General features: G+C 42.3%; 1 long non-coding RNA gene across 1 annotated transcript in view; it reads right to left on the bottom strand.

Annotated features, from left to right (window-relative positions):
* The window catches only part of LOC125156288 (uncharacterized), a 233,927-nt gene extending 214,963 nt beyond the window's left edge, over positions 1 to 18,964 (bottom strand). The window contains exon 1 of the long non-coding RNA XR_007148526.1: positions 18,837 to 18,964. This is a non-coding gene — a long non-coding RNA (uncharacterized LOC125156288). The remainder of the gene's footprint in view (positions 1 to 18,836) is intronic.
* Positions 18,965 to 19,297: the final 333 nt, after the last annotated feature.

Here is a 19,297-nt window from a genome sequence, read left to right as displayed (position 1 = left end):
AGCAAACCCCACACTTAAATGTGAATGCTAATCTTTGTTTACTGACAATCTCCTACGGATACAAAGGTGAGAAATGTGTTTTCCGGGATTTTTTGGGGGTCTCCAAGGCAATAGTTTATTAAGCCATCAGTTCATTAAACACAGCACAACAGAATTTCATTATCTTTAGGCTATTTCTTCTTGTGCAGTGTTTTTCTTCCAAAAATGTGATGTTTTCCCCATTATATTACCTGGAAGGGAGAAACCTACTTCCCTATTATGTGAGCACAAGGGATAATAAACACGTCAGTATGTTCTATGATACTTTGTAGAAAATCGTTGTTTATTGTGTTTCCCCCTCTAAGGGGAATGGAGCTAACCAAGATGCTTCATAATGTACTTGGACACCATGCAGGCCATACCCCGGAAGACCATGCTTTCTAGTCACTGAATTAGGATATGCAGAGAACCTCTTCTTATAGCTTAGTAACCAGGTTCTATTTTTAGCTGAAGGGCTTATCTTATAACCCTTCTTAGCAGAAATTATTATCCATGAGACAAGCATTGATGTAAGATAAAGTGAGTCTAAAGAATGCCTCTGGTTCCCGTAGCTTTTCTTTCAGCCACAAACAATCCTAATTTATAGAGGTTTCATGTCTCTGTCTTCATGAAGAATTACAACAATATAAGCCACTAGCATAAACTTGTAACAGAAATGTCATTCTAGCCCCTCTGCTTTCCACTTTAGGTTCACAGGGCACTGGAGATACTCAATCCCATTAGCATACTGTGTATCTTTCTTCCCTGTCTTTAAAAGGAAATGTCTGTAAGAAACTGATACCTAGGATACCAAATGGAATGAAGCTGTGGCAGAATTCTGCATCCAAAATGACTGACTCATATTTTCTAGCTATTTAACGTCCAAATGAGAACATAAATGTCTTTCATTGCTGAGTTACTAGAAATAGAGGATAATTTGTCTTTTATTATTTTTACTGCTTGTCCCTCTAATCTTGTTATACATGTTAGAGACCATTACTGGGGTTGTAATATCTTACTTGTGGAACAATAGACCTTAGAATGCTTCATGCTTTTAGCAAATGTGTAACAAATAAATGTATCCATGGATTTCAGATGGCGAGGCTGTAACTAGGAATCAGCCAGCTACCATTTATGTTTGTTTCTATAATACATAGCAACACCAAGTCTCCTATATATGAGAGAAACTAGGATGCTCCTTCTTCAGAATGTAGTTTAAAAGATCTAGTGCTATTTACAGTAAATGCCAACAGGAGTGAAAAGTTAGCACATTCTTTGGTTTCTCTTGCAAACTCTGTCTGGCTCAGGGAATCAGAGATTTTCAAATCTTTCACAGGCATACCAGATGACACCTTCAGACCTCTCCCTTCTTGCTGCCACCTGAATGCAGGGGCAGTTTACTGGCAGTATCTATGTTTTAATTATTTTGGTTGAAAGTAACAAAAACCTAACTCAAATTAGCTTAAGCAGAAGTAGAAAATAACGGGTTTGTGGCAACTAAAATATTCAGGAATGGCTATCTAATATGGTGGCATTAACGGGATGAAATGCGCCTTTTCATTCTTTTGTTTCTATTTTCCTCAGAGTGCCTTCATTTTTCAGGTAGACTTTCTCCATTCGTTAACAAAAATCCATCAGCAGTTGTAGACACAAATCCTAGTAGCTTTGTAACCCCCGTGAGAAAGAGAGCATCATTCAGTGTTCTGCCAAAATCCCAGGGAGTACTCTGGCCATCTTGCTGGTTGAGATCATATACCGATACCTGAACAAACCACTCTGGCTAGAGGTGGGGGTACTTTGGCTGACCAGGTCACATGCTCACGCCGATAGCAAAGGGAGCAAAGGAGGCAGGTCAGCCCCACATCAACCATGGATCTGAAAAAGTTGATTCTCCTGGTAGGGGCAGTCCACAAAGGAATTCTGCTCAGACAAGACATATATTCATGGAAGCACATTCTCAAAAACAAACAAATACTGCCTGAAACAAAGAACAAAGCCCTCTGACGCTATGGTTACTCTCTGAAGCTCTTACCAATACCATGTGTAAAGATGCCAAACACACAGAAAAAGAATTCTCTGCGACTTCTCTAGTCATCTCTTCTGAATATCCTTGTCTCAAGGTCCTTTCAAAGTCCTTTACAATGTAGATGCAAGAAGTATCCTCCTATATCTTCTCCATACAAGGCAAAAAAGAACGAAGGTACTAATAATAAGCTACTTAAGTACAGGTGGACGCTAGCTGTTTTGGAACACACTGCTTAGCTTCATGTGAAACATTTCAGAATTTGCACAAATGTAGACACCCAGACCCCGGGTTGACACGTTGAAAGGGAAGAATGTTCTTGTTCATGTCCAGTGACTCAGAATATCCAAAAACAAAGTCCAAATATCAATGAGAATAATACAGTGAGCCAGCAGCTAATTCATCCCCGTTGGCTGCTAATACTATAATATGGCAGAACTGCTCAATTACTTTGCAGAGTATTTCAAAAAGTAAATACATGAAATAAAAAGCGTATTTTATATTCTTACTCAAATGGTATAAATATTGCAAGAATTTTTCATTCAAATTAGTGGCTGAAAGGATCATATACACATCAATGTCCAATACTACTATGGCCCATACTCGTTAATCAAATGGGAAAGTCCAAACTTTTCAATACATATTAAATGTACCAGAGATTACCATTCCTACAAAAGTCTTTCTTGCAAGGCAGTTCAATTATAGTTACAGTACCTTCAGCCTTTTATAATGAGATCCAAATAAACAGGTAAACAATTGCAACTAAAATAGCAAGCAGATATCCAAATGGTTTTAATAGCACCCCCCCCCTTTATTAAAGATTGAAAACAATGTTAATAGCTTTTATAATGGAAACTTTACCAAGAAGTCTTCAAAGGCACATGACAAAAGCAAATGGTTTAGAATTCCCTCAGTTCAGAACCTCAAAGAAACAAGTAATTTAACTCTGGAACTGAAACCAAAAGCTTGCTACCCAGAGCTGAAGGTTATTTGTAATATGCGCATGTAGTCTGGTACATGTCTCATGTCCCTTGTGTTTAAATAGCAGACTGTATTTTGTAAGTTTCCAGGTATCCTGCTTTTGCTTGCTGTTGTTTGTACTCTTAGAAAAGAAGTACAGTTACTCTGTATCAATAAAGCACAGCTGACCATGTCACGCCCTGCTTCAAAAACAAAAATCCTCAGTCTGGCCAAGAAGATCCTGCATTGTCTCCTGCTGGTTTATCTTTCCACCTCCACTGGGCCCCACCTCACGCTCCTCCCAGCCAAGCTGATCATCTTTCATTTCCTTATACGTGCCAAGCCGGTTCCTCTGCTAGGAACACCTAACTCCTGCCCTGACTCCAGCCCCATGCAGCTATCAACCTAGAGAGCCCATCCTTTCTCAAGCTCAGGTCCCTTGCCTGCTCAGCCTCCCACCCCACCTGCTTGGTCTTCAGAGCACCTTCCCAGCACTATAACGAATGCCTTTCCCTCCAACATCCGTGAGGGCAGGGGCCATGTCTGCCTTGCCGGTTATATTCCCAGTGCTGAGCTGAGTGCCAGGCACATACTAGGATCTCTAATATTCGTTAGAAAAGTGTTTCATGGGGAAAAAAAGAAAAAGAAAAAGAAAATGTTCCATGAAGTCTAAGACTAATGTTCCCCTGTAAATATATTTCTGTCAAAATATATTTTGATTTGGCAGATTTCACTATGATCTGTATTCCTGGGACACATCAGGAAGGTCACAGTAAGAGTATTTTATTGACTTCAGGAAATTCCTAGATAATTGTGAGGTTATACAGACCAGACCTAGGTCTATGATAGAAGTTAAACAAAAGCAGATTTTACCCCAGAAGATGCAAGACTTCCTGTCAGGGTTGTCAAAATGAAATAAACTGTCCTGAGAAATTTAGAAACTCTACATAGAGAATCTACAGATTCTCAAAAATGTACCCTTTGCACTTACCAATTGGCATGAAATTTACTAGAACCAATATTTCCTACAGAAAGGCACAGCTAGCATTTAGCAGATCAAGCACAGAGTCTGGTAAAAGAGAACTCACTCAACAGCTCAGGCTTTCTGCACTGAGCCGTGTGCACTGAATGGACCTTAATACTGATGAGAGTCTAAGAAAGGTTTTAGGTTTTTTTTTTTAGGTTAGGTTTTGTGGGTTGTTGTTGTTTTTTTTTTTTTTTTAAGTTTATTTATTTATTTTGAGAGAGACAGAATCTGAGTGAACAGGGGAGGGTCAGAGAGAGAATTCCAAGCAGGTTTCACACTGTCAGCATGGAGCCCGATGTGGAGCTCAAACCCACAAACCGTGAGATCATGACCTCATCCAAAGTCAAACACTCAACTAAGCCACCAAGGTTTTAGGTTCTTAACATTTTTATGTGCTATGTATCCTGGGAGTCTGTTAAAGCCTAGGACCTCTTCAAAGAATAAGATACACAGAATACAATGAAATAGTTACCAAATTTTAAAAGGATGAATTTGTGACATGGTAAACAGGTTTCTTTTTGTGTTTCTTTTTTGAGAGAGACAGAGAGCCTGAGAGAGGAGAAGAAGGGCAGCGGGGGGGGGGGGGGGGGGGGGGGGGGGGGGGGCGGGGCGGGGGATCTTAAGCAGACTCCACACCCAGTTCAGAGCCTGACGCAGGGCTCAATCTCACAACCATGAAACCATGACCTGAGCCGAAATAGAGTCAGATGCTTAACTGACTGAGCCATCCAGGCGCCCCCATGTTTCTTTACTAATACTTTAAGAACAAAGATCTAACAGCAGGTCCAATAATAACCACATTTTCAAAGTAGGGATGAGCATAAATGATTTTTTTTAAAGTAGCTTCAAACAACTGCAATGTGAAATGATACCTGTGACTTCCACTGGTAACAAAGTCACAGGTACTGGCAGAGCTTCTATGTTTTGTGACCTCTACCTGCAATTAAGGGTGATGCTAAATTTCAATTAGATGTTAATAACAATAACAATAACAATACAGATCATTTCTGCATCCAGATTCGTATACTGAGTTCTATCCATGCCTACAAACTACAAGTTAAAAACTCTTGTTTTCGAAGGATATTGCGTGAATTCTAAAGATCCTTTAGCCTGGATCCTTTAGCTCTTGATTAACATGATATACGTTTAAGGTGATGGAAAAGCTGTATATGTATTTATAGAGGACTTTGAGTTTTAAAAATAGTTTATAAGTCAGTCGTATTTTATGCATCATAATGAAAAAGAACATGCAGATAGCATGTAGGACTTTTTTCTTGCTGAGCAAATCAGGGCCTTCGTGTCTCTCCTACCCTTACAATCATCCCCTCTAGGCAACTCCTGCTTTCTCCATAATTCTCTTGATCTACTTCTGAACATTTGCATTTTCTAAAGTGCCATGTTTTTCATGAAACATTCATGGCTCCTGCTTTAATGGCTACCCTCAGTAATTACTGTCACAGTGGTAAGGTCAAGAAACTTTCCTTTTATTTCTTTTTATTGTCAAGTAGAATTCTATTCCATGGAATACTACCACAATTTGTTTATTCATTCCCCAACTGAAGGATATCTGGGTTGTTTCTAATGTTTGACAATTATGAATACAGCTGCTATAGATGTTTGAGTTCTCTGGGTAGATCTTCAGTCTTATGCCCCATAAACCTGGGCCTTGGGTTGGCTTTTCCACACCTTTTCTGCCCTTCCTTCCTCATGTATAAACCAAAATATGTTCTTAATCCCTTGCAGATCTCCACTCTGTATCAGTTTGGGATACTGGGCCCAATGGGGTTTCTGTCCCTCAACCAATGAGAGAAGACTTTGTGTCTGCAAGGAGGGGAAGCCTCTCAGTACCTGCATACCTGAGGAACCAAGGGGGTCCCTCTCTGGTCAATTTCCTTGCTCCCGAGCTTTCTGGTAAACACTGAGCAGAGGCCCGTGGGTAAGAACTTATGGGTGCATCTGTGATCCCACTTACTCTCAACTATATTGCTGGCTTTCACTTGACTTTTAAGAATTCATTAAAGCGTTTAAATGCTTTCTTCTTCACACTTTAATTTTTTTCACTATTTATTCTTTGTTGTGGTAAAACGTACATAACAGAAATTTACCATCTTAATCATTTTTAAGTGTACAGTTCAGAGGTGTTAAGGACATTCACCCTGTTGCAAACCATCACCACCATCTACCTCCTGTTTAATATCATACCATTTTGTAAATTTTAACTACCTGAATTTTTAAAGGAAGCTTTGTGTCATTACTTTATATGGAAACTAGAACTTAGCATAAATAGAAGATAAAATAAAAAATAAATACAATGAAAACAAAACAGTGTATTTGACTTCTGAAAGCTTTACATCCGAAGCCTACTGTTCATTAAAAAGGGAGATATAGGTATATTAGAGAAGTGTTAAAAACTAGCATCGAATTAAAACTTTTCTCCTTGCCTTAATGAGAAACACTGAAAGGGAACAGATTCAAAATCCTTTTAATTCAATTCAATACATATCCATATACCACCCAAAGTCATCCTGTATAAAACCAATCATTGATCCCACACCTTGACAAACATTGCTATAGCCCAACTAGTCCCCTCCAGTCTTTGCATTAGTACATTGACTGTAGAGGTTCAAGGCTGGCTACCTCTCCTGGCAAAGACAGACCAGAGGAGGAAAGAGATTAAACAGAAAAATTACTCCCCACTTCCAACCCTATTTTTAAAATGGTAAAATGAAACAAAGATAGTGATGATATATGAGCAAGGTAATCCTAGAAAACCAGAAGGCTATAAAAGATAATATGAATGAATATGGCAGGGCTGATACCAATCAGGTAGGTACCCAGGTACACAAGGAACATATATTTGTAAAGCAGACTCTGATTAAACAATAAATTCATTCAACAAATCGTTATTGATCTTGGGCTTTACACCAGATATTGTGCAGGATCCTGGATTGTTCTTTATCAGTACCATGGTATACCTCTGAAACATGTATCTATGTAATCACTAGAGACCCTGTATGCCATTTTTACTTCTATTTCTACCAACATATAATGTCTGCTCAGTGCTCAAGAAATGTTTTGGGAATCACTAGAGTCCTTAGTATTCCTAGAAGAAGAGAATCTTCAACATGGAACCATAGAGTTATCCCATCTAAGCTCCCTTCACATGCAGAAATTGCTTCTACCTCATCCATGACAAAACTGACCCAGCATCTGCTGAGTGCTTCCAGACTGCAGCCCCCACTAACTCTCAAGGTAGCTCACTCCTCTCCTGAACCACGCTAATACAAGAATGTTTCTGCTTACAGTGAGAGAAAATGGCCTTCCTTGAAACTTCCAGCCATATGTCCTAGCTCTTCGTAAGTGAGCAAAGACGACATCTTTCTTCCTTTCAACACCTGGAAGCTCATAGTATATTTATCTTACACTCCTCTTTGCCAAACTTATGGTCTATACTTCAAAAAAACTGTTCTTAAAAACCAAATTGTTGGGGCGCCTGGGTGGCGCAGTCGGTTAGGCGTCCGACTTCAGCCAGGTCACGATCTTGCGGTCCGTTGAGTTCGAGCCCCGCGTCAGGCTCTGGGCTGATGGCTCAGAGACTGGAGCCTGTTTCCGATTCTGTGTCTCCCTCTCTCTCTGCCCCTCCCCCGTTCATGCTCTGTCTCTCTCTGTCCCAAAAATAAATAAACGTTGAAAAAAAAAATTTTTTTTTTAAATTAAAAAAAATAAAAAAAATTGTTTTTCTATTATCTAGTGGACACGGACAGTCCCTAAAAGAGTGCCTAAAACTTGCCATGATAATTCAGATATAGTTTTATAACAGCAAATAATAGGATATTAACCCCCCCCCCCCACTCTTTAGACCTAGCTATGGGCATTGCTGTTTGTTTTATCCATATCACACCTATACTAAGTTGGATAGTGTTCCCCCCAAATTTCACGTCCTTCCTGGAATCTAAGAATTACCTTATTTGGAAGTTGAGTCTTTAGAGATGTAATGTTTAAGATGAGGTTGTAGTAGAATAGTATAGGTCCTTAATCCAATGTGACCTGTGTCCTTATTAGAAGAGAAGAGAAGAGGAGAGGAGAGGGAGGAGAGGGGAGGGGAGGGGAGGGGAGGGGAGGGGAGGGGCGGGGTGAGGCGAGAAGAGAAGAGAAGAGAAGAGAAGAGAAGAGAAGAGAAGAGAAGAGAAGAGAAGAGAAAGAGTCAGACACACGGGAGAATGAACATCATGTGACGATGGACACAGGGACTGGAGGGATGGATCTATAAACCAAGGAATGTGGAGGATTACTGGAGGCACCAGAAGCGAAGACAAAATCATGAAACAGATTCTCCTCTCCAGTCTTCAGAGAGTGAATAGCTCTGCCAACACTTTGATTTCCACCTTCAATTTTCCAGAACTGTGAGAGAATACATTTCTATTGTTTTAAGCCATCCAGTTTGTGGAAACTTGTTACAGCTGACTTTGGAAACTGACACAGTATTTTTGCCTTCTACATAGATACTGCTTGGATATACACTCAGTGTCCCCACCACCTCCCCCCCACCCCCGCCTTCTTTTTTTCCTTCTAGTAATTCATCATCACTGAAGCAAGTTTCTCCATCTTGAATCTATGTAGTGGACATTAGTTTAGTGTGTCTGCCCGGCATCATCTATTTCCATTTTTCTGGTATCAGCAGATCATTTATCATGTCATGGGGTGATTCCATGAGCTCATTAAACACAGGGTCAGTGGACTATCTGTCAAGATGTCCTGATCTTTCCCAGAACACTCTATCTCTCTTTCACTTTCTCTCTCTCTCTCTCCTGCTGGGAATTATGAGTCGTGACCACATGACACATGATGGAAAAGAGCTAGAGTTGATTCATCCCAGTAGTGAGACAGCCTTTCCAAGGTCTTGTTCTTCAGCATTTCCCTCAATCCCATGAACTCTTCCATAACAATCCAGTAAATCCCTTTATGCTGAGATTAACCAGAATCAGTTCTATGTCATTCATTCATTTAAGGAACTCTGATAAATTAGAAAAGTAAAGCTTTGGATTTTGTTCTTTTTTTATTATTATTATTGTTTACCTTATTTTGACTTACCACTATTAGTAGGGTTCACTGAAATTTCAGTTTCACTCAATTCCCTCCCACAAAAGTCTAAATGATTAGCTCAAAATGCTTCAAGGTACAACTATCTATAATGGATTAGTTATTGGTTTTTTTTTTTTGCAAGTCTATGTGTTTCAGTCCAAGAAGCGGAAGCTGATGGCAAACTTAAAAGAAATTAATGTATAGTTTTCAAGTAGACTATTAGCAACCTTTTTATTCTCATTCACATTAAGGATGACAAAAATAATTTATTAACTTCAATGCCCAAGAAACATTTCCCCATAATATTTAACGATGAACATGATGTGTACCTAACACTGAAACACAAAACTCTTAATATATAACATAATCAGAGCCTGTGCCTATAAGGCTATGTTAAAACAACATCTCCCTAGGTTTTTCTAAAAATCACTGAGTATTTCTATAGTGCCAGAATGGTTCTTTTTTCCTCTCAGTTGTTCATGTTAGTTCACATCATTAAAAACTATATTTTGCTCTGTTTCTACTATACACTTACCAACATGACTGCTCATTTGACATTTAAAAACATGCTGGTAAGGGGTTAAAATTGCACTTCAATAACACTTCAGTGATATAAAAGATCACCTTTAAACTTCCTTGGTCCTCCTAAGAATGTAAGATCTAAATAGATCGAAGGATAATTAATGCCCTGCTGATTTCTGTTGTTTTTTACTTTTTAACTTCATTGTGCTAGAATATATCTTCCCTCATGTGGGAAACTATGGGAAAACCAACTGCTACCTTGACATACTTACCTCACTCATCAAAGGTAGATTATATTTTATAGTATCTTACAAGTTGGCTTTAAAAATGCAATGATGTTTGTATTACTAAGCCATTTAGATGAACGAAAACAGAATAAAATATTTACTCAAAGCCATTTATCACGGTTGTTCACATTCTTCTGCTGAATTGTGATATGCGCTTGTGACATCTTGTCGCGGTGATTTACATAAAGATTTAAACATAGATCAGAAAGAATCGTTAGTCCATTAATATATTAATTCTCAATGTAAGACCACATTTTACCTTTACCACATTTGCTAACATTTATTTATAACAAAACATGAATCTCAGTGTCTAGCCATCCAGTCTAATGATGTATAATGAGGGACGAGACCTAATGTACATTGGTTTCTTTCAATCATAAAGATTCAAATCTATTCAGTAGTGGAGAGAGGAGAATTCTCTAGACTTTAACCATGTCTCAGATGAAATAAAACCATGACTCCAACATTTTTCTTTAGGGCTCAACAATAATGCAAGGGCTGTAGTGTCCCCTTCTTGTTTATGTGCGTAATATAAAATCCCCCTTCTTCCCCAAACTCCCACCTTTCTATAGAAGAACATACCTCCCAACCAGTCTAAACCATCCTTCTGGCCATTGTTGTTGGTGGAATAGGCTCTTTACCTGACTGGAGACAGCAAGAGGTGAGGGAGATGTTCCCTGGGATTTCTGAAAAGAGCAGTTTCTTCTTTCCTCTTCAAGAGCTATGGAAAGAGTCCCCCCTCAGTAGATTTGAACCTGGGAATATGAAGCCCTACCAGCTCTGGCAGCATTCTTAGGGCCCCAAGGAGAAAGTCTGTCAGAAATGGAGCCAGCACTCAAGAAGGGGAGCTAAGAAACTGCAATGGGAACACAAGGAGCTTGTCAGATGGTTATGAACCCTGGATCAGGTCAAATCTAGAAACACAGTCCCCTCCTCCACTCAGTTACATAGTTATGAAGACCTTCTTTTTTATTTTTTCCTCAAGCCACTTGAAATCAGGTTTTCTAAATCTTGACAGTGAAAGAATCTGAACTGATTCAAGTACAAACACTCATCTTCAAGGGCATAGCTGAACTACAGTAGAATTAGCAGTGTACAAGGACAAAGGGTGCTTGGTATCATGCTAATAAGATCTTTATCTGCTTATACCTCACCTAGTCAATAACGAGAATCATACTCATAATCTGGTATCTGATAGATGTGATTCTCAAAAGACAGGAGAAACTGGAAAGCCAAATAATTTGGCCAAGTTTTCACAGCTACTAACTAAAAAATAGAGATTTGAATTCAAGTTTGTCTGATTCTAAAGGGAATGTTCTTTCAAGCTTACTGTCCATCCTGCCTTCTACTTTTAAGGCTTTCATTATTGCAAACTGATTATATACCTTCACCATAATTACAAATAAGACAACATACATAATATAACTTACAATTTACAAAGTACCTCTAATGCATATTGGTTTTTACATTGTTATTGAATCTGAAACTCTTCAAGAAGCCACAATGGCAACAGCACTGAACTGATTTAAAACAACAGCAAAACTATGACCTTAGCAACAGAACCACCAAAAGGGCCAATCTTCAATTTTCTGGTCATTAATATATATAACCTAGTTGAAGAGCATTACTCATAGTGGTATTTTTGGTTCTTAGATATCTTTACCCAAAATTCCACTTATGTTCACCCCAATGAGGAAAAAAGTAAAGATGTACTCGATCATTTGGATCATGTACATGAACAGCTGAGATGAACTACACAAATTAAATTAGAGATCCATTGATGGCTTTTGTTGCTTATAGAAGACCTGGAACATAACAACTAAAAAGAGAGGTTCTTGAGATACATAAGCATTTTTAAATAAATAGAAGAAACATGGATTTAACCAAGAAAATAAGTATGCTGTTAAGGTAGAGAAAGTTTGGATAGAAACTTTAAAAAATGTACATTCAGCTGAAATGATGCACTGACCGTTGAACTTGAACAAGCCACTTCATAATCCTGAATCCCCAAGACCTCATCAGTCAAAAGAAGACATCAGATGACTTCATCGCTAACATCCCTTCCTAATCTATGATCTACCTCATCGTCCTTTTCCATCTCCCTTTGCTCACCAATGACCCTTCTGACTCTATTCGACCTCTGCCTCCTTCCCTGGACAGTAGCCATTTAAATTCTAGCACTAGAAGGATGTATAAGCACCACCACCACCACCATTTAATAGGTACTTCCACTTTAAAAATATTTCTTCTACTCTTATCATGAACTTCACAGAAAAAAAAAATTATCACCATTTCAAAAATGAGGAAGTCAGAGCTCCACGAAGTTAAAAAAAAGAAAAAGTATCTAAATTCACAAAACTACGAAGTAGAAGGGCCAGATCTGGCTGCAAAGTTTTTGACCCTAAACTGCTGTAGATGTTTCTTCGTAATGTGTGGCTAGCATTCTGGTCCAGCAGCTGGTCTTTTCCAAATGTATCAACTGATTCTCAGCCCAGTCACAGCAGTGGTTCAAATCAAAATTGTTAAAATCAAGCTTCACAATCTAGAAGACTGAGATCTATGTTTTGGTCAGTGGGGTCCAATGTCAAATAGCATCATGTCCTCGTGACTATGCTCCTAAGACAAACAGCCAAGTCTCTTTCACCTTCTTTAAGAGGACAGAGACAACTCTAAATCACAAAATTAGAAAGGATTGTTATCAGTATCAACTTAGCCCAGTATTCTGATTCTAAATGACATTACATAATAAATATTCCAGAGTTAGAAGAGACATGCTATTTATAATGAAGGCTGAAAGCCTCAGGAGATGTTCTGGGCTATTTGTTTCTTAAGATGGATAAGCATGTATAAACAAAAGTAAAACCTTCCACAGGCAGGTTGCCTATTTCATGGATTGCTATCACTCATCCTTAACAATAATAAACAAAACAAAAAGAAATAAAAAGCAGAAACTCTCTTTGCCTTTGCCATAGCATAAATTTTAAAATCCTACTTTTGTTGTTGTTGTTGTTGTTGTTGTTGAGTTCAGCAAAGGCAACTTACGGTGTTTCATAAAATTCTCTCCCCTCACACTACTTTTCTTCTGGCTGGGACAGTAACTGACATGCCACAGGGACCAGCAAGTTTATTTATAAGTAATGGAGCCGCCATATTATTTCATTTCCCCCTCCCCCCAAACAAAGCATACATATTACCTAGTACACAGAACAGCAAAAATGCTCAGTTCTATAATCTTTCTATTAGTCACCTCAAAATAGTCACATGGCATGCTCTATCTTTGAAGGTGTGTATACAAAGCCTTTGTTGCAAACATTAGGACAGAACTGATTTCAAATTCTGCTTCATTCTAACCATCATACCCGCCGCCCCACTGCCTTCTACCACCATGACTATCAGCAGTATAAAAGACCACACATCTATTCAACAAGTAACTGCAGGGAAGGAAACCATTTCTCCTTGTTCAGATGTCAAACAAAATCAATAACCACTTCCTACAGAAAGGCAAAGGGAGACAAGAACTGACCCCTTTCACCTCAAATCGCTCACACCCCTTGTCTAGTCTATATAGAGATCCATGTAAGTCTCCACTTTAAATATTTCTTCTGCCTTCTACATTTCACCGTGTTCAGAAGTATTTTCACAGATTAAGCTGTATCTCTATAATTGCTCCCAATTTCATGAAAATGAATAACCATCCCGCCTTTATTCTTTACAGAGTTTTAAAGATATAAATAGAATATATGCATAGTCTCTGAATGAACTTTGTTTTGAAACTGGTTGCAATGCACAAGGCAGCTTGACCTCGCAAATGCAACAGTCCCAGTGCCTAGAGTAGAACTTGCTACCGTTGAATTTACAAATGCTTGTTGAATTTATAATATATAATACTCACTGTTTCAAATCATGTTTGTGACCTTTCATATAGTCCAAAGACAGGCACACTCTACCAACATCAGTGTTGCTCGAACTGAAGTCCTATTTTCCTTGGTTCTTTCACCATTCCCTTGGGAAAGAGGAAGCCTTCCTAACAGCAATTAAACAAACAATTGAAAAAGCAATTTAAACATGCAACCAGAGACACAGAGGTTGCCTTTGTGGAAAACAAGGGCTCTCCAACTGCCTTTTTCCAAAAGAGACACCAATGTCTGTTCCACATGGAAGCCAGAAGGAGCTGTTTGTGTTTGTACACACAGGAGAAAAGGAGGGATTATGGGGTACCCCAGAGATTTAGCAGGAATGTGAAGTCTCTTCTGCTACACAAACTCCTGAGGGACTGAGGGATCGCAATGGCCGAGAGTGAAGGAAATGGTTATTAGGACAAGAAGGGAAGTAAGCAGTCCTAATGACAATCTATGGAGAATGAATTCTGAAACCAACCAACCAATCACCAAACAAAAGGGGGAGGGCAGGACCAGAAGGTAGATATAGTGACCAAATCTCTTTAGTTTCTCTAGGCCTGGGTGTAATAATGACAAAGCTTTTACCTAGTAAGTGTTCTGAGTTCCCGCACACAGGCGATATTAGAACTCTTCCCTGATCTTATTACATTTATGAGTGTAAGCCATTGTTCCTTCTCTCTAGGCAGACTATTGTGCTACGGGCTAGGAAGGTTTGTTTCTCAATACGTGCCGTGCTGTCGATTTAAAATTGAAACTAAATACATGAAAATTATATGGGATTCCTACCTTCCTGCACAGATGTCTACCAATACTAAGGTTTCACTTTGGAATATTTTTTGAGGCATCTAATAAATATTCATTTAACATTTTTTCTCTCTGATTCTGTTCAATCCCTCATTACACGAAGAACTTACTAGTTACAGCCTTAAATTAACTTTAATTTAAAAAAAATGTAACTATGTATGTTAAAGGAGAATTACCAAACAAGTTCAGTGAGAAATACAGTAGCTAAACAATTTTATAATTTGCTTTCATCAAAAACGTTTACTCAGTTCATAGGCATACTATATAACGTATCATTGTAGACATTCCTAATACATGTCAGGATTATTTTTTAAGGCTGAAAAGAAGTCCTGCTAAAGGGAAACCTCTTTAATTTCCCTTAAAATGAGTATTTTAGAACACGGAGCCATTTTGCAAAGAAAGCCTCTTAGTATCAACAGGTCCTGATTTTCAAGAGAAATTCCAACAGGAATATATGAAAGCATCCTAACAAGAATTGCTCTTAATTCCAATCATGTCTTGTGTTAAACCAGGGTTTTTCAACTTCAGCACTACTAACATTTGGGGTCGGGTAATTCTTGATTGCTGGGGACTACCCAGTGTGTTGCAGAATGTTAGCAACACCCCTGGCCTCTGCCCATGAGATGCCAGAAACATCCCCTCTCCCCAAGTTGTGACAACCAAAACCTCTCTCCAGACGTTGCCAGAGGACCCTGGGGGAGTGGGTGCCAAATTGCCTGTGCTGGAAACCACTGCTCTAGGCTTATCAGTAAGATGCCCTGAGGTAAAAGGTGATTTCTCTTCTTCCATGTTGACTAACATTTTTCTCTTAGTTCTGCCTCATCAAACCATTTCACCATTTTTTTTTTTCAACGTTTATTTATTTTTGGGACAGAGAGAGACAGAGCATGAACGGGGGAGGGGCAGAGAGAGAGGGAGACACAGAATCCGAAACAGGCTCCAGGCTCTGAGCCATCAGCCCTGAGCCTAACGCGGGGCTCGAACTCACGGACCGCGAGATCGTGACCTGGCTGAAGTCGGACGCTTAACCGACTGCGCCACCCAGGCGCCCCATCACCATTTTTTTTTAAATGCCTTTACCTTAGGGAAGCAAAGATTCCACTGACTATTTCTTTTTTAAAAAAATTTTTTAATGTTTATTTTATTTTTGAGACAGAGAGAGACACAGCATGAGCAGGGAAGGGGCAGAGAGAGAGAGGGAGACACAGAATGTGAAGCAGGCTCCAGGCTCTGAGCTGTCAGCACAGAGCCCGACGGGGGGCTCAAACTCACAAACTGTGAGATCATGACCTGAGCCGAAGTCGGACACTTAACCGACTGAGCCACCCAGGCGCCCCTCCACTGACTATTTCTTAAAGAATACTTGGGTTTAGGAAACAATCCTCCAGGAAAAGTATAGCCAAAATGTGCTTCTGAGGACTAAGAACCAGCCCAAGGGTACAATCCTCTGTATTTCCAATGCAAGAGATGAAGGGTAGAGAGGGAAGGGTTTTCTCATTTCACATTAAATTAAACATTCTATAAATGAAGAATTCACCTCCACATGCTTATAAGATGTTCAGGTGCCTGAATTCTGCCTAGTTTTGATTCCAAAATCAATTTGCCCAATAATCACTTCTCCTTGATCCCCAAACAAACAAACAAACAAACAAAATAGGCAAACATATAAGGTTATGTTTTATCTGAACAGCACTTCAGGGAGAATTAATGGCTAAAAATAATTTATTTTATCTTCACCACATGTTCTAATAATAATCATCAAAGGGGGGGAACAGTAATAGAAGTGAAAACTGACATCATTAAGTCTTTATTCAACTCTCCACCTTTCAGATGCCAGAATCATGGACATATTTCAAAAGGACTATGCTAGAAACTGAGAAAGCCATGGTCACATGGAATATGAGGCCGTGGCCTGGCCATTAGAAGCTTGCTGTCCTTTCTGCTGTGTGCCTCCATGGGTCAGTGATCACCCTGTGACAACCTACACCATGAGCCTTATCACTTTCTTGGAGAATTCTCACTGCCCTTCATCTGAGTCTCCCCCCTGCAATGTGGATGTGGGAACTATTTCTGATGGTTGCACAACAACGTCAGAACCCAACCCTCTTAGATATCCACAGACCATAGGCACAATGGTCACTCTTCTTCTTTTGAGTCCTTTCACAGGTGACACAGGTTGCAAGAGTCACCTTCATCCTCATTTCCCCACATCCGGTAAAGCCTCTCTAAAAATATGGCAACGACGACAGAGCAAAGCAAGCTGGATGGAGTCTGAGAAGCCACGGACATGATGACAGCTCCTGTTTCCCCCCACCCCCACCCCAGATTTCCACCCTGTACGCTGCAGAAGCTCTTTCCCTTCTTGCAGTTGGTGGGTGAAATCTCTCCTAGTGAAAGAGGCGTTTTTGCATAAAGCCTTTTGAGTGAGATGCTGGTTTATTCTATTAATCTGGTCTTTTTCTTGTTAAGTTACATTTATACGCGGGGAACCCAGGGAAGACCCCTGCTGTCGAAAACCTGTGAGTGTTGGTCACTCTGCAGGGATTCTCGGGCCCCAAAGGCCATTTGTAGCCATCACGCTTCCGGAGTCCGTGGGGCAACATCACCGCGTCACCTGCAGGGGCAGCAGAGTGAACTGCGGACCCCCGGAGCGACGCCCCAGGTAAGGACCCGAGGACTCAGGAGCCTCTCTGAATCATGGGGACTCCTAGGATACCCTCCCGCACATAAGGGACCGCCGCCTCCTCCTCGGGGTACCAAATCAGAGGACTAGACCCGCGCCAGGTTTGGGGTGTGCGACGGCAGGGGGAGAGGTTAGAAAGGCGCATCATTGGACGAGCGAAGAATGTGACCCTGCAGAAAGGAGATAGAAGAGACGTAGGAAAACACGTTTCCCTTAATCCCCTCCCCGTGCTGCCTGTGGATCCCAGGATCTCCTCGTCATGGAAACAGACTGCAGCAACAGACGCGACCCTGGGCAGGCAACACGCACACACGCGCGCACACACGCCCCGCCGCGAGTTGCACGCCGCAGACTTCTGCCTGACTTCCCAGCCCAAAACATCTCACCTCCCGGGCCAGTACACGGATTCTTTTGGCCCAGAAGCGACCACTCCTCTCCACCGCCCTGCAACACACACATTCCGACTCCACATTACATCCCCAGGGTGCCGGGAACCACTTAAGGGAAGCCCTGGCAGTTCCCGTGCAAATGACTACCTTCCCGGCTGCCTTATCTGTCCAAATCTCCTACTAGCTCGCCTAAAGCAAGCCGCCCTGGGACCAAGCCAGGTAGGAGAAGGAGGAGGAGCCTGGGGTGCAAGTGAACCTCAGAGAACCGCTACTAAGTCAGTATTCAGGCGGACCGCACGTAGCCTCCAACCCCTTCCTGAGCCTTTTGGCTCCAGCAGCAGCCCAGTTCCCAGCCCAGTTCCTCCACCCGATCTCTGCACCGCTGCCCTCCTCCCCTTCACCCAAATCCCTCAAGGATTTTCCAGCTGGCCGTTCCAGGCCACTTTCTGCATCCATCCTCTCTCTCCAGACGGTTCCCAACATGTGGCCTCGCATACTCACTCACTCCAAAGACCTCGATTCAAGGCTGCCTCTCACCATCATTATATCGCCCTCAACCTGGCACTAATTCCCCCAAATTATCCGGGTCTACTCGTTTCTCCGGAACCTACTGTCCCTTCCACCTGCGTCCTCTGCTCTCGTTCAAATCCGCTTTCCACGCGCCCCAGTTTTCATCCATCTTCCCTCTGCCGCTCCGACCTGGACACGCTCACCCCCTACCATGCCCCCCATACTGCGCTCTCACGCTCATCCCACCCTAACCCCCCGGAGACACCCCGCTTTCCCTCTGCGGCTCTTCTCGGCGGGGCGCCCGCATCCCAAACCCAGCCTCTCCATCCCACACCAGCCCGCCTTCCCGGCCTGCCCGATCCTCTCCCTCACCGCGCAGTCCTTCCCTCTCCCCAAGTTGGGCCCCTCGGCCCCCGCCAGAGTCGGTTCGGCCCTCCTGCTTTGCCGGTCCCCCCTGCTCCAGCATCCCAGTGGCCGCCCGCTATCAAATTGGCCAAGCGGCTCGCTGGGACGCCGGGACGCCGGGACGCCGGGCACCGGGGCCAGCGGCCAACCGTGCCTCCCGCCTGCCAGCCTGGGCTCCCCCGGACGCCAAGCCCTCGCCCCACCGCCCAACCACCTTACAAACTTACTTGCGGGTCGCCAGGAGGGGGCTGCGGTGAGCGGCGGCGGGCCCCGCGGCGGCGAGTGCGCCCCTCTCGGCGGGGCTGGGCGGCGCGGCGCCGGCGCTGCGCTCCTGCGGCCGCGCGGTGAATGGGCTCAGCCTGACGCAGCCCGGCTCTGCCCGCGCCGCCGCCGAGGCCGCCGAGCGCTTCCACACATGCTCAGTTTCCGGACCTGCCTGCGTGGACGCTACCAAGCGCGAGCAGCGGCGGGGGAGGCGGAAAGCAGCCGGGCACTGGCGGCTGCGAGCGGGAGGCTACCACCTCGGAAGCGGGGGAACCAGAGGGACGACGCGGTCGCTAAAAATAGCTCCTGCGGAAACCGCGGCTCCGGCTGCCAGCGCCCCCCTCCCACGCGCGTCCCCGCCGCCCGGCGCTCGGGATCCTGCGCTCGCAGCCGGCGAGGGGACCGGAGCGCGCGTCCTGCCAGG

This window comes from Prionailurus viverrinus, chromosome F2 (genome assembly GCF_022837055.1).
Source record: "Prionailurus viverrinus isolate Anna chromosome F2, UM_Priviv_1.0, whole genome shotgun sequence".
NCBI classification, from domain to species: domain Eukaryota; kingdom Metazoa; phylum Chordata; class Mammalia; order Carnivora; family Felidae; genus Prionailurus; species Prionailurus viverrinus.
The sequence above is the reverse complement of the archived record's forward strand: the minus strand, read 5'-3'. Positions and strand labels throughout refer to the sequence as shown.